General features: G+C 41.5%; 1 long non-coding RNA gene across 4 annotated transcripts in view; it reads left to right on the plus strand.

Moving 5' to 3' along the window:
* Positions 1 to 1,152: 1,152 nt before the first annotated feature.
* The window catches only part of LOC141544232 (uncharacterized), a 56,047-nt gene continuing 41,264 nt past the window's right edge, over positions 1,153 to 15,935 (plus strand). For 3 of the 4 annotated variants that reach the window (XR_012482563.1, XR_012482564.1, XR_012482562.1), the window contains exons 1-3: positions 1,153 to 4,197; positions 8,260 to 8,487; positions 9,891 to 10,014. This is a non-coding gene — a long non-coding RNA (uncharacterized LOC141544232). The remainder of the gene's footprint in view (positions 4,198 to 8,259; positions 8,488 to 9,890; positions 10,015 to 15,935) is intronic. The other variant, XR_012482565.1, reaches the window with a different exon arrangement.

A 15,935-nucleotide genomic window follows, 5' to 3' on the forward strand; every position in this document is an offset into this window, starting at 1 on the left:
AGAGGTGGGTGATTGATTCAGTTTCTGTACACGAGATGGAGTGGGGGCCAACTTCTCACTCCTGGTGTCAAAAGGTCACTGCTTTTGTCTCTTCAAAGCACCCCTTGTACCCATGATTCTTATAGGAGCTTTGGTTTGGCAGCTGTAGAGAAGTGTGTGTGTGTGTGTGTGTGTGTGTGTGTGTGTGTGTGTGTGTGTGTGTATGTATGTGTAAGGGGCTGGGTAGGTGCATAGCAAAACAACATCCTCTCTTCTTTGCAACTTTCTCTTATTTTCTACCTTACTCTATTTCCTGAAATCTACAGATCTAGAGCACTGTCCAGAGTTCCTGCCAGACAAGTAGCTGAGAGAAGGGGCAAGGGGGTACTTCAGAAGAAATAATATAGTATTCTTGCTTTTAGGGAGCTCTCAGTCTAATGAGGGAGATAGACCTACCTGCATCACTGCAAAGAGTGGGAAGAGTGGGAAAAGGAGTGGGAAGAATTGGGGCTTGTTGGAAAGAACTCTGGATGGAGAATCAGAGGTCCTGCGTTCAAATTCCCTTTTTGCTCTTTACTATCTGAGTGACAGTAGATAAGTCTTTCCCTTTCTCTCGGTCTTAGTTTCCCATTATGGAAGATCAGGAGCATAGACTATATGACCCTTAAAATCCCTTTCAGCTTTTAACAACATAAACTTAGCCAAAGTCTCAGGGTTAGTCAGGGAATCCTTCCTGGAAGAAGAGATTTTTGGCAAAGCCTTTGCAAAGAGGGAAGGAAAAAACCCCATAGAGCAGAAGAGTTCAGATTGCATACAAAAGAGTTTAAAATAGGGCTGAGGTGGGTGACCTGCTGTGAGTTTCAGAGGTATTCAGAAACAGTGGCAGAAGATTGGGAGAAATAGGAAGATCTTACGTGCATGGAGACCTGAATTCTGTTTTTCCCAGTGTAGGTAAGGATTGGTGGGAAGGTGCTTCCTGCCCTCTCTGGGGAAGGGGGAGGGGTACAATTTTATGAATCAACATGAGTAATGAAATCTGATAAAGAAATAGGCAAACTACAACCCCCAGCATCCTCTTGGACTGAGGGTGAAAGACGTCTTGCAGAGCTTCAAGAAGTGTTTCCGGCGGAAGGGGCTGAGATTGGCAGAAGTATCCTCTTCCTTACCCTCCCCATCACCAGCTCCAGGGCAGACTACATTACCCATTGTCCTCTGCCCGAGGATCCGGAAGCAGCTTGGAGAGCAGGGGGGGAGGCTGTGATCTCAGGTGAGGGACTGATAGCTTGCTACTGGAGGTGATGGTGGAGGGGAAAACATGGGGAATAGTGAGCCCCTGGTCTTAGGGAAGAGCCAAGTACAGATTTGGGGAAGCTATTGGAAAGGAAGAGATATAGGAGCTGGAACTCCTGGGTCTTCTGTAGTTTGCATGGAGTGCCAAGACAGGTAAGGCCACCAGATGGAAATTACAGCAAGATTGATAGAAGTTTGTCTATGGAGAGTTAGGCTGGTAGAAAGAAAGCTGGAGAGACCTGGGTTTGAGCCTGTGTGATCCTAGATGGGTCATAATGTGCCTGAGCCTTAGCATTCACATTTATACAAAGTAAATAGCACTTTGAAACCCAGGAGATTTGGAAGATTTTCCATGGAGCAGAGCTGGGAAGTAACCTTTAGGAAAGTTTTGAGTTCAGACTTTAAGGAAGACAGATGCAGACATCTCAGGATGCTTAAAGGTGTAATCCCACCAAGAATAAGGTGTCAACATTCAGACTGGTTTTCAATCAGCCAAAATTCATTTATTGAACATTTACTGTGTGGTAGCCCTGTAGATTTCAAAGATTAAAATGACATAGCCCCTAATCTCAAGGTATCTAAAGATAGAGGTGTATACAGGTACATGTGTGTGTGTGTGTGTGTGTGTGTGTGTGTATGTGTGTGTGTGTTTAAATGTATATACACATTTATATAGGTACATATGTATATGTGCATGCATGTATATGCATACATGCAATTTATATGGGTGTGTGTATATAATATATGGCCATATATAGATATATACAAAACACATTTATAGATATATACAAAATACAAGGGTAACTGTAGGGGCAAAGGCAATAGCAGCTAGGGGGACCAGGAAAGCCAGGTAGAAGTCAACTAGTCAATACATTTATTAACTGTTTACTCTGGGATTAGCAAAGTTAGGTGATAAAGATGGATAGAGTGGTGAGCCTGGAATCAAGATGAGTCTTCCTGAGTTCAAATCTGGCCACAGATACTAGTCAGGTAACCTTGGGTAAGTTATTTAACCCTATTTGCCTCAGTTTTCTCATCTGTCAAATGAGCTGGAGAAGGGAAAGGCAAACCACAGTATCTGTGCCAAGAAAACTCTAAATGGAGTCACGAAGAGTTGAACACAACTGAAGTGATTGAACAACAGCAACAAAATGTGCCAGGCACTGTGCTAAACACTGGGATTATGAAGAAAGGCAAAGGATAGAGTCTGCTCTCAAGGAGTTCATAGCCTAATATAGGAGACATTATGTAAACAACTATGTGCAAACAAGCTATATATAGGAAAAATTGGAGGTAATCAATAGAGGGAAGACATTGGCATGGAAGAGAAATTCCTATAGAAGGTAGGACTTGAAGGAAGCCAGGAGTCAGATATAAGGAGGGAGAATATTCCTGGTGTGATAGACAAGCAATGATAATTCTTGTTTGATGAACAGCAAAAGAAATCAATTTTTACCAGATTGAAAAGCACAGGGTGGTTTCAAAATATAAGAAAACAGGGAGGGGAAACTATGAAGAGCTTTGAAAGCTAAACAGGATTTTATATAATTGGTCCTGAAGGTGATAGGGAATTTTTGGACTTTTATTGAGTTGGGATTAACATTTTTAGACCTTAATTTTAGGAAGATCACTTTGGCAGCTTGAAGGAAGGATGGACCAAGTGGGAAGAGACTTGTGGTATAGGGAACAATCAGAAAGATGAAGTGATGAGGTTATTGAGGTAAAATCTACAAAAATTTGCTGTACATTGGATATGAGAGAATTAGGGTAAGGACTGAAGGGAGACTGGGTGACTGGGGAATATAGGTACAGATGTATATGTGCACACATGTATATGCATATATGCATGTTTATATGGGCATGTATATATAACATATGGCCATATATAGATGTATATAAAGTTCCTGTCTTGTAAAGATATCGAGGTCAGTTTTGATTTTTTTTTTTTGAGTTTAAGGAGTCTAAGGGACATCCAAGAAGTTTAAACCGAATTCAGAAGGAAATTGTGTCTATCAAGAGATGAAGTTGAGGAGGGGTCGAATTTCAGGTATAGGAGAGCATCTAATACAGAAGAATGGATGGTCACATGAGGAACACCAGCCTGGCTGGTTTGGCTGGACTGGAGTTCATGTTGGGGAATGATCTGTATTAAGATTGAAATAATGGGGCCAGGTAGCCAAGAGTTCTAAGTATCCATAGATGAGGTTATATTGGATCCTGAAGGTGATAGGAAGCCACTGGAATTTATTGAATTGGGTGGAGGCAGGATAGGATGCTGAAGTAGTTAGATGTAGACTTCAGAAAAGTACTTTATTGTCTTTGTGGATGATGGATTGGATAAGGGAGCCACAAGGGTCGGAAAGGCCATCTAGGAAACTGTAGTAATAATCCAGGCGAGAGGTGATGATGTCCTGACCTAACGTGGTAGATGTGTAAGCAGCTACAAGGGGATATAAAGAAGAAATGTTGGAGAAGTAGAAATAGTACAATTTTGTCTTGTTGCTTATTCATTTGGGCCGGAATGCTTTGAGTGTGGCTCAAAGACAGGGGGGAGGAAGGGATATGATCCAGGGCATTTCCACAGCTCTCTCTGAGCCACAGATTTTAATGCTTATGGATAGAGTTAGAAATACTCCTTTCAAATCCAGCCTCAGACACTTACTAACTGGATGATCTTAGAGACCATTTACCTCAGTCTCCTCACCTGTAAAATGGGCTGGAGAAGGAAATGGCAAACCTCTCCAATATCTTTGTCAAGAAAACCCTAAATGGAGTCACAACAAATGGGACATGAGTGAACAACAGCAGCAACAAATAGCTCCACTTCCTTTCTCTTACTGAATCCTTACAACCTCTTAAGGAGTATTTGCACATGAAATCAAGCGACCTGGAATTGGGTCCCTGTTTTGCCACTTATTGTCTGTGAAGGTAAGTCACTTCCAATTATTTCTCTGGGTTGTAGTGTCAGCATCTATAAAATGGGAATAGCAAAACTTGCATTCCCTATCTCCCAGAGTTGTTAGGAGGAAAGTGCTTTGTAGAGTGTAAAGCTGTATATACATTTCAGTTAATGTTACCCCTTTTAGATATACAATGTCATCAGTGCGCTGTGCCTGAGTCAATTTGTATTCTTTGACATGAAAACCTAATTACCACAGAAACTTGGGAGGGCATTTCCTCTCTCTGCTTGCCTCTTAGACTGCACTTAACCTGCCGGCAATGGAGGGCAGTCTTTCCTGTGAAATGAATGACTGAAAAAGCATTTACTGCAGTAAGCATTTACATTGTATCAAGCAGTGGGCTAAACACTAGTAATACATATAGGTAAAGAAGTGTTCCTGTTCACAAGGAGCTCACACTCTAACTTCAAAAGACAAAATATTAGGAGAGCGTGGCTCTCGGGCAGATGGCAAGTCCTGGAGGGGATCAGAATGCCCCACAGAAACAGGCTGTCACCACTGGGGAGAGAAACGGATCTAAAAAGGAGATTCTGGGTTCCCTATGGCAGAATAGCATTCATTGTACAGCCAAGAGGAGAAAAAAGGAAGGAAGATTAGAGACCTGGGAGTAGGGCCATTTTGGACCCTTGCTGGAGCTCTCTAGGCACCCTGGATGGATACAGAGTAGCCTGCTGGTGGAAAATCCTCTCTCTCTCTCTCTCTCTCTCTCTCTCTCTCTCTCTCTCTCTCTCTCTCTTTCTCTCTCTCTCTCTCTCTCTCTCTCTCTTTCTCTCTCTCTCTCTCTCTCTCTCTCTCTCTCTCTTTCTCTCTCTCTCTCTCTCTCTCTCTCTCTCTCTCTCTCTCTCTCTCTCTCTCTCTCTCTCTCTCTCTCGGTTGTCTGTTGCAGGTTGTTGGGAAATATTTCAAACTTCCGGGGAGGTTACAGTTTAACCTGTATGTCTTATGTCATGAGGGGGGAAAGTCTGTCCCACTTTCTGGGGAAGAGGGGAATGGCCCAAACTCATCCTCTTTTCAAACACTTATTATTGATGAAGAATTCCTCATTCTTCCTATCACCTGGGTCCCAAGCCTAGGTATTGATGTGGTCATTTTTCAGTTTTTTCCCTTTATTTTCCTTTCATCTTTCTTTCAATCAACCAACCAACAAACATCTATTAAACACCTACTGTGTGTCAAGCACTGTGGCACTTCTGTGTTCAGCATTCTCTTTGTAAATCAACCCTGCATTTGTCATTGTTCTGAGGCCCCTCACCTTTCCTGCCTCTAACTTTAGAGTAGGGGAAGAGATTAGCTGGAATGAATGGAGTAATATCCTTCTAGCTCTTTTGTATTCATGTATCAATTTTTGCTTTCAAGTGCTTTCATATTTGTTGACTCGGTTTACCGTCACAGCAATCAGGCTGTGACTTAACTAAATACAAAGAATCCAAATCAATTGACTTCCAATCTCCAACTCTTGACATCAGACCACTCAGTGGAATGACACCATTAAAAATAAGGGCCCTTATCTCTCTGTACCCACTGTTGTTACCTTCTTTCCCCATGTTTCCATTCTAGGCTTCTGGTGATTGAGAGAAAGTCCCAGTTGTGCTCAGACATCATTGAAAATGCTAGAATCAGGGTGACCAATCCCATAATCCTGAAGCTGGGCAGGGGATAAGAGAAGCATGTCCCTCTTAGCATATATATCCCCCAATCCTCCTCAGCCTACAGTTGTCGATTTGGCATAGGAAGAACCACCTGGCCAGATCAGTTAAACTCTCCCTCTGAAACTAGTCAAGGGATGGGATTGTCTTATGTCTATGATTTCCTTCCCTCTCCTCTCCTCCCCCCTTTCCCTGCTGATCCCAGCTAGAGCTTGAGAACAAGACAGCAGCTGAGTGAGATGGATCAGGCTGAGTTTTCTGTCAATCAGTCCTAAGCATCCCTTCCATGGGCACTAAGGAGAGCTGCAAAAGGAGGAAGCCCTGGGGAAGCTCCCAGACCACACACCCAATTCTCAGAGACAGAGAAGCGAAAGCCTGGAATAGAATACAAACTGAGTGTGTTCAGGCCATGGAGACATACACACAGCACAGGGAGAGGCAGTCATAATAAAATGAAATAGGAAAAAGTTTCCAATGGAAGGAAGTACTGAATAGGGTAAGGAAGGAGGAAGAGGATAGAACTGAGCAGAGAAAAGAAAGGAAGCACTGGAAAAATCCATAAACTACTTATTGAGCACATACCTACTGCAAGGTATTGCACAGAGATGAAAAGACCAAAAACATGGCCCCCGTCCCCAGGGAGCTTACCATGGACATGAAAGGTTAGATTAGAGACATGAAAAAAATAATAGCTTACACAATACTTTATTTAAAACAATTCTTTGAGTGTATTGTTATCCTTATTTTACAGATGAGGAAACTGACAACTATCATATTGGTGAAATGACTTGTCCAAAGTCACACAGCTAGTCGTAAATCATTGCCTCTATGCAAGAAGCTAAAAGAAATTCCAAATGCCAAGGCACAGGGTCTTGAAGGGGAGGTTACTGAGGGTTGGGACTGAACTCAGGTTCTCCTGCACTAAACTCTTCTTTATCATGGTTTCTAGGACACTTCCTAAAATTTAGAGTGAAAGGAGAAGTAACTGATAAGAGGCTTTGGCTAGGGATGGAGTGGGAAGATTCCAACACTTCGATTTCCACAAAAGCTTCCAGAGAGGGAACTTTTCTATTGCAGCAAGATAGCTTAGAATTAAGCATGAGACAAGCCATTCACCAATTGATAAGTGGTCAAAGAATATGAACAATTTTCAGATGAAGAAATTAAAACCATTTCTAGTCATATGAAAAAATGCTCTAAATCACTATTGATCAGAGAAATGCAAATTAAGACAACTCTGAGATACTACTACATACCTCTCAGCCTGGCTAAGATGACAGGAAAAGATAATGATGAATGTTGGATGGGATGTGGGAAAATTGGATACTAATGCATTGTAGATGGAATTGTGAACTGATCCAACCATTCTGGAGCACAATATGGAACTATGCCCAAAGGGCTACCAAATTGTGCATACCTTTGATCCAGCAAGTGTCTCTACTGAGTCTGTATCCCAAAGAAATAATAAAAAAGGGAAAAGGACCCAGATGTACAAAAATGTTTGTAGCAGCTCTTTTTATAGTGGCAAGGAACTGGAAACTTAGTGAATGCCCATCAGTTGGAGAATGGTTTATTGAATAAATTATGGTTTATTGATGTTATGGAATATTATTGTTCTATAAGAAATGATTAGCAAGATGTTTTCGGAGAGGCCTGGAGAGACTTACATGAACTGATGTTAAGTGAAGTGAGTAAAACCAAGAGAATATGGTACACAGCAACAAGATTATGTGATGATCAATTGTCATGGACAGAGCTCTTTTCAACAATGAGGTGATTCAGAGCAATTTCAATAGACTTGTGATGGAGAGAAACATCTGCATTCAGAGAGAGGACTTTGGGGACTGAATATGGATTACAGCATAGTATTTTCACCTTTTTTGTTCTAGTTTACTTGCATTTTGTTTTCTTTCTCCTTTTTCCCTTTTTGATCTTTTTCTTGTGCATCATGATAATCATGGAAATATATATGCAAAAATTGCACATTTAACATATATCAGATTACTTGCCATCTAGGGGAGGGAGTAGAGGGAGAAAATATTTGGAGCACAGGGTTTTGCAGAGGTGAATGTTGAAAACTATCTTTACATGTATTTTGAAAATAGAGAAGTTATTACATAAAAAAGAAAAGTACATAGAAAAAAAATTAAATATGAGAAACAACTGTCTGCTAAAATGGAGAAACCTGGGGAAGTGATAGAGTGTTCTTATGGAATGGTGAAAAGAAAGATAGCTGAGATGGGGAGATCTTGGCTAGTGACTAATGGTGGTTAGTTAGATTGACCAGAAAGAGTACAGCTTGAGCTGTAGGCAGAGGAAGACTGCCATTTGGGTTCTCTCCCAGGCATGTTTCAGGAATGATTTGGGATCTTTCTCTCCCTCAGCCAACATCATAATGGGCAAACCTCAAGCCACCCAATGAAGTCCTCCAAAGAGTCTGAAATTGCCAAAGTTTCCTCACTCCCCTTCTAGCTTGGTCCACGACCTTCTGCAAGAGAAGATGAGACTGAATGAGCTAGACCAATGTTGTCCCTAGCTACCATAAAGATCTCAAGGCTGTTCTCTACTTGAGGATGAACATGGGAGGAGTTGTCAACACGGTCCAGACTGGGGTGAGAAGTCTGGGAGGAAGGGAAGGAATGGAGGGGCGGGACATTTTTGATCAGGATGCCTGGATTGTATGGGAAGAGTATGTGTGCATATATGAATGGACACATGGAGTGGGGCGTGAGAACCTGTATAGAGCTGGAGGGTCCCTCTACTCCCCTACCCCTTGCTGGCTCCTGTGGTTGCTCAGACACTCTCTTTGCTTCACTGCCGGTCGTTAGCCAAGCCCATTAACGATGGTTCCATTTCCCCTCTGTGATGTCCACTAATTGCCTCCGGGAGGCCTTCCTTCCGCCACTGCCTAGTCCTTCTAACCCCACCCCTGTCTTTTGATTTCTCTCCCACTCTCACCCACGATGGGCCTAGAAAAGAGAAGGGGGGAAGAAGGAAGACCTTTTTGTCTCTGTCTCGCCTGGGAGTCATTCACCCCCAATTCTTTTCAAGACTCCTAAGTGGCCTTGCTGAGTGGTAGTGTTGATTAGAAAAATTAGGTTCTTAGGTAGAAAAGGAACAGAAAAGGACATGGTGTTTACATTACTGGACTGTTTGTTTGGATTAACCTTCTTTTGTGTGTGTTTTGGAACCCTTTTGGCTATGTTTTGGTGAAGGATATGAAGCCTTTTTCAGAATTATGTTTTCAAATGCATAAAATCAAATACACGGGATTCAAAGGAAACCAATTATATAAAAAGTTTAGATGTTATTATGTTAGATGTTAAAAAGATCTGACTGGAATGACATAAGTGGATTACGATTATGAAAACATGTTTTGAAAAGGAAGTTCACAAAGTCCAGTTCAGAACCATATGGGTAGGTGCTGGGGTGAGACTCTTAGGAGAGCTGGGATAAGTGAATGAATGGGCAGGGCTCATAAGTAGAGGGGTGGGTAAGGGCAGAAGGCTCAGTCTTTGATTGACCCCAGCTAAATGATGATTAATTATTAGATGGGCATATTGGCTAAAGGTTTGGGGATTAGAAGGAAGCTCAAAGTGATGATCAACTCTACATTGTTTCTAGTCCATCATCCTTTACACCCTTCTCCCAAACTCCAAATCCTGGCTGTCTCTGTCCATCCATTTTTTGCTCAACTATAAACCCTCAGTGCCTTTATGAAAGCTGAGGATCTTGAAGTACTCACAGATTTGCATACGCTGCTCCAATGCTAAGATTGGTGGAAAGTGGGGTAGAGCCTGTCTTGGAGCCCTAATCCTCAATGGAATTTGGGAGAAAAGAACCAACTTATGACCTAGGCACCCTGTTCCCCAACTCTCCAGCTATATGGACAGAAGTCTGAGGTTGGAGAATGAATGCTTAGGATGTGGATAAAATGGAAAGGGGCAGATATACTGAGACCTAGGTATTCTGAATCTAATCTTGTGATTTTTATGCCTCTATTTCCTTTTCACAGGTGCCCTTTAGAGAGGTCTGCATGGTCTGGCATTATGTAGGCACTGAGGAGACTGTGTGAACCTCCCCTCCAAAAAAAGCACCTAAAATGTGGAGTCCTGGGGTTGGAATGCCCCCAGCTGCAGGTAAGTGGTGCCTGCTTTGGTTCTTTGTTCTTTGTGGGCAAGCTGGGACTGTCCCTCACCATTCTCTTTCTACTATGTCCTGATCATTTCTTGAATCCCCACAGCTGCTGAGATGACAGCCAAGCAGCAGGAGAAGCTCCTTAGGAGTTTGTGCCATGAAATATAGCTACTGAGTGTTCAGCTGTCATAGGGGTGGTGGAGTGGCATCCAGCCTGGAGATTACATTGGCAGGCTGGTGTCTGAGGAGCAGGTAGCCATACCCCTTTCTCCAAAGTTCACGATCCAACTAGGCAGGCAGGCTGTGGCCAAAGAATAACAGAATGATCCAGGGATGATTCAGTCTCTGTTCACTGTTGAGTTAAGCATTCAAATTGTGCCTGTTGCCGGAGGTGGAGCTGTTTGGCTCACATCGAACTAAACTGGACATATGTGTATCAAGGTGCTACTTGTATATAAAACTTCCTGACACAATCTCTTTTGGTGAACTGCATAATGTTGACTTTCACACGCTCAACTCTTCTTTTCACCTGCTGTTGCAGTCATAACATTAGGTTCACTCCCTCTTTGAAGCCCTACTGCCTCCTCTTTCCCTTGAATTCGTTCCCTTTGGTGTGGTACCCATATTCTCATGGAATTGCCAGGAAATAGACACTTCCCCAGGTGGTTCTTCTCTCCACCCACTATCTTGTCTTCTTTGGGGGCCTTGTCTGGCTGAGAGCAATCTGAGTAAGTGATGTCGGCACCTTCAGAAGATAAACTTACTGCTCTCAGGGGAAAGTCCCAACTGGAAGCCAAGGCTATTTATAGAGAACTGAATGCTCATGCCTTCTACTTTGGATCCTGTTCTTTTCAGTTACTTGGATCTGAGGGATGAGTAGAGTTGCAAAGGGGGAGATCAAAATTAGAGTTGGGGGTATACTTTCTGACACTTTAAGGTGGGAGACACTGAAATATATTACCAATGAGGGAATGCATTTCTTCTTATTTCTAAAGATCATTTAGAGCAGGTGATATTTTCTTACACTTTGTGGTTAGAATTTAAAAAGCAGCCCTTCCTAGGGATGGGAGGATGGATCTGATAACCTATGGAAAAGCACTGCTAACCTGTGCTTACTGCTGGATGCATTCATCCTTGATTCTTTTAGCTGTATCCCTTCTCATTTGCCTTTACCAAAGGATTTCGGTGTGCTTGAGGGATTCTCTTCTGCAGGGTATGGGGAAGGAGGGTGTAAATAGCTCTCTGCTTAATCACCTTCCTGAAGCTGTAATGTCCCTGTTAAGTGCCTGTCCAGTTGTTTGTCTGGTACTCCGGGGCACTGTCGGGACGGGTGATGGATGGATTCCAGCCAAGTGTCTCCTGCTAACTTGATTCTCAGCTCTTCTAAGTAGCCAGTTGGGGTCCCCTCTAGTGAGGGCTGGGAAAGCAAGCTGGGCTTTGGGCAATTCTCACACCTACTGTGTGACACTCACGGCTGTGTACTTCAAAACAGACCAAGTCCTTCATTCCCTGAGATTGACCTCCTTCAACTTTGAAAAATAGTAGCATTATTAGTATCTGCTCTATACAGTCTTTTCCCTCCCAAACCTGTCTACACTTGGGTTTCCTATTTCCCCCTTTGTTCCTATCTGCTATCTGCTATATGAATGTGAATGAGTGAGCATCTTTCTGTACAAAGTGGATACAAGAGAAGAAGACAGCGAATGGTCATTATTTATTGAGTACTTTTTAAATGTAAAATGGTTCTGTTTACTGTAGAGGATCCAGAAGTGAATAAGTTTTGCTGCTCATTTTCAAGGAGCTTAAAATATCTGAGATAAAAAAAAGGTCAAATGTACCGTGAGCCCACGTAGAAAGGACTGCTAACCCAGGAATTGGGAGACCAGGATTCAATAATCACCAGCTCAGCATCAGAAGATCAGGGTTCTAAGACCACCAGTCCAGAAAATGGATCAGGATTCTAGGACCACTAGCCCCCAAATTGGGAAATCAGGGTTCTAGTCCATGATCTGTTGCCAACTATCCTCTAGCAAGGATACCTACCTAAGAGAAAGCCACTTGACCTTTCTAGGCTATGGATTCTTCATTTGCAAAAACAAGATTTAAGACTAAGGATTCCTCCCTACTCCAAAATTCTGAGTCTGTGGTCATAGAGAGAATATCCAACTGGAAACACCCAAGTTCTAGAGAAGTTATTTGTTTATTTTACACAGTTAATTAACCAGCTAACTCTTACTTGCAGGCTAGTGTTTTTCTCTCACCACACTACTCTATGTCTCCCTACCTGTGAGTCATAATTTGTTAAGTAATGGGCATATAAAAAAATAAGATCAGGTAGTAAAGGTCAGTAGATTGATTAGAATTTGAACAGGTGGAGAAGGCCAATTCACTTTAAGAACTGAAATGGACTTCAGAAGCACCTCATCCAATTCACTCATTTTTATAAATCTGAGAGAGACTGAGCAAATGCATAGGATTTCAGGGTCAAAAGGAGCCCTGGTCCTACCTATGCCTGGAAAAGAATACTCTCTATAATAGTCTCAATAAGTGAGGTTATCCAGCCTTTGTTCAAAGAGGCTATTCTCCAGGCAGCCAATTCCACTTTGGGATAACTCTAATTATTTAGTTTTTCCTAATATCGATTTCTTAATATCAAATCTCAATTCTTTTATCTGTTGCTCCTAGGGCTACCTTTAGGAGCCATAGTAATAGTTCTAGGATCATAGACTTAAAGCTAGGAGGGACCTTAAAAGCAATCATCCACCCCCAAACAAAACTTTCTACAGAGATTAAATGACTTACCTGAGTTTACACAATTGACAGATTTTGCCTCTTGTTCCTTCTATCCCTATACCCTAGCATAATTACTCTTCTACATAAGCACTTGAATGCTTATTGAAATTCATTCATTCAAAGAACATTTATGAAGCACCTACTATGTGCCAGGCATTGTGCTAAGTACTGGGCTATGAAAACCTAGGAAATGGTCCGTTTCTTATCTATCATCAGTAAATAGATATTTCAAATAGATATTTGAATAGGTTGAAGGCAGAGGAGGGCCCTAACATCTGGATAGTATCAGGATAATAATAATAGCTAAAGATAAGATGATTTACACATATGACCTTATTTGATAGGTTCTAGGAGGGTGTACTTGAACTAAGCTTTGACAGAATCTAGAGAGTTAGTCCTTTAAAAGGCAGAGGTGAAGTGCATTCCAAGCATGGAGGCTTTGAGGTGGCGAACAAAACTTAAGGAAGTTCAGTAGGCTAATTGGACTAAAGTGAACATAGAAATCTGAAGTTTACAAAAGTATCTTGCATGCATTTTGATCAGAGGTCAAAGAACTGAAAGTAGAAATAATAGTAGAAGTCCTGAAGGGGGCATATGGGCAGGGCATATTAAATTTGAATCATAGAAAAATAACTGTAAAAAAACCTTAAAACCTATTCAGTGCGAGGAGAGGAGGGGGAGTGAACATTACTGAAGTTCATAATTTCATAGACAATTTTTTTATATTGAAATGTTTATATTTGTTAACATTTATTAAGCTCAATTTTAAAAATCTGAAAAGGGGAGTAGGCTCATTAATTGGAATAAAAAGTGGGAAAAGGGGAGTGGTGAATGATTCTAGAATAGCTCTCTATTTTTCCCATCTTGGTAGATTGTTGATGGACTAGAAATGGTTTTGATGACTGCTACTTTATAATATAGTTTTAGGTCTGGCTCAGTTAGGCCACCTTCATCATTTTTTTTTTTCATTAATTCCTTTGAAATTCTTGACCTGGTGTTCTTCCAGATGAACTTTATTGTTATTTTTTTGTAGATATGTAAAATAGTTTCTTGGGAGTTTGATTGGAATGGCACTAAGTAGATAAATTTAGGTAGTATGGTCATTTTTATTATATTCGCTAGGCCTACCCATGAGCACTTGATCTTTTAACAACTGATTTTATTTGTGTGAAAAGTATTTTGTAGTTGTGTTCATATAGTTTCTGACTTTCCCTTGGCAGAGAGATTCCCAAATATTTTATACTATTGAAAGTTATTTGAGCAGAATTTCTTTTTGTATCTTTTGCTGCTGAACTTTGTTGGTAATATGTAAAAATGCTGATGATTTCTGTGGTTTTATTTTGTATCCTGCAACTTTGCTAAAGTTGTGAATTGTTTCTAGTAGTTTTTTTTAGTTGATCCTCTAGGATTCTTCAAGTATACTATCATATCATTTGCACAGAGTGATAATTTGGTTTCCTCATGACCTACTCTAATTAAAGGTATTTTCTTAAAAAACAAAAAAAAAAAAAAACAGTTAACAAAGGGATGGATTGGTGATACTATATCTACATGTATACAACCATTTCAGGATCTGTGTAATGCTGCCAGAACAATCAGAATATATCAAAAACGTAAGAGGGCAATGGTCAAAGACAACATCTCAGGTGAATAAAATGGGTTAAGGAGGATAATTGGGTGAAAGGTGTTCTTGCCTACTCCCTGGACTAAGCATAAGGGTTTTACTCCTGGAGATTAGAGATTCCAGGCTTTCTTCCCTTATAACATTTCTACCATCATCTCCTTGGTGGTATCCCCTGTGGGTCCTAGGCTTGTTTATAAATCCAGCCCCTTATTGGCCCCAAACATCCAGGGGCATATTAAGAGGTTGTTTACGTCTTTAAACAGTATAGGGAAGAACCACAAAGTAGACCTCTCCTTCACCATAGGATTTAATACACTTATCTCTTAATTTTCCATCTGTGGGTCATCCATCCAATAGAATAAAATCCTAGCTTGATTTTTCCCTGCCCTACCCTACAAGATTATTCAAGGACTGTCACAGCCCAAGTGAATTTAACCCATTATGATCTAGCCAATTAAATTGTCAAGACTCTAAGAGCTAATGGTTTCTGAGTCCCTTTCTAACTGATTCAAAGGGAAACTTCTTCCTTTTTTTATTCCTTGGGGAAACAGAGTGGCTTCAGGGAAAACAAGACCCAGCACTTAATTCCTCTGTACACTTGGATTTCCTGTCCTACTCCCTTTTCTCCAGCCTCAGTCCTCTCCTTTTCCCCCACTTGACAGACTTTCAAAGGGTCTTGGTTGTTTTTCCACTTGAACTCTAATCCAGTGGGTAAAGCTCAGACAGAAGGAAAAGTAGTAGAGGAAGAGCTGTCCACAGAGTGAGGGGGGCCAGCACAGTCTAGCCCAGAAGAAGGAGTAGGGGCTGACTGGGGAATTATGAGACCCCAGAATCCTAGCTCTTTATCTCAAGGTTCTCCCTTTCCTAAGACAAAAGAGATATCTGACCTCTAGGGAGAGGAAGTGGCTGACCTCTGGAAGATGCTGTGGTTGCTTGTTGTTATTGCTTGTCCTTAGTTCTCAAGGGAGGTGATGCTATTACATGGGATTGGATTTGAGTTAGGGAGAGCTGATGTGGCTTAGGCATGCCTTTACTATTTTGAATGGTGTCCTTTTAACTTCTAGGGCTTTGAAAGGGAGACTGTGGTCAGGGTGAGGTCAGACAGGGAGTGTTCAAGGTTAGATCAAAACGACTTGACAGTTTGGAAACCTAGCCTGAGACACAGCTGGAACTTAGAAGGCTGAAAGTTGGGAGTGGGATGTTGGTAATGGTGAGGACTGAATAACAATCTTTGTCTCTAAGGATACTGTTTAAAGAAGATGGAGGCCAGCTGTTTTCTATCCCCACCTGAGACCCCAACAAAGCTTCATCTGCAGCAGGAAAAGTTGAGATTAGATATGTGAAGTTACTTAGCAGTTTGGGGGTTGGAAATCGTGGGGACAGATGACCTGAGGGGAAACTGCTTAATTTAGGAAGTATCTCAAAGAGATTTTGACAGCACCTTTCTGACCCTGTCAATCTGGGCTGGATTAGGGACAATTGTAAACAGAGGGATGTCCGATTTGG

This window comes from Sminthopsis crassicaudata, chromosome 5 (genome assembly GCF_048593235.1).
Source record: "Sminthopsis crassicaudata isolate SCR6 chromosome 5, ASM4859323v1, whole genome shotgun sequence".
Taxonomy (NCBI): domain Eukaryota; kingdom Metazoa; phylum Chordata; class Mammalia; order Dasyuromorphia; family Dasyuridae; genus Sminthopsis; species Sminthopsis crassicaudata.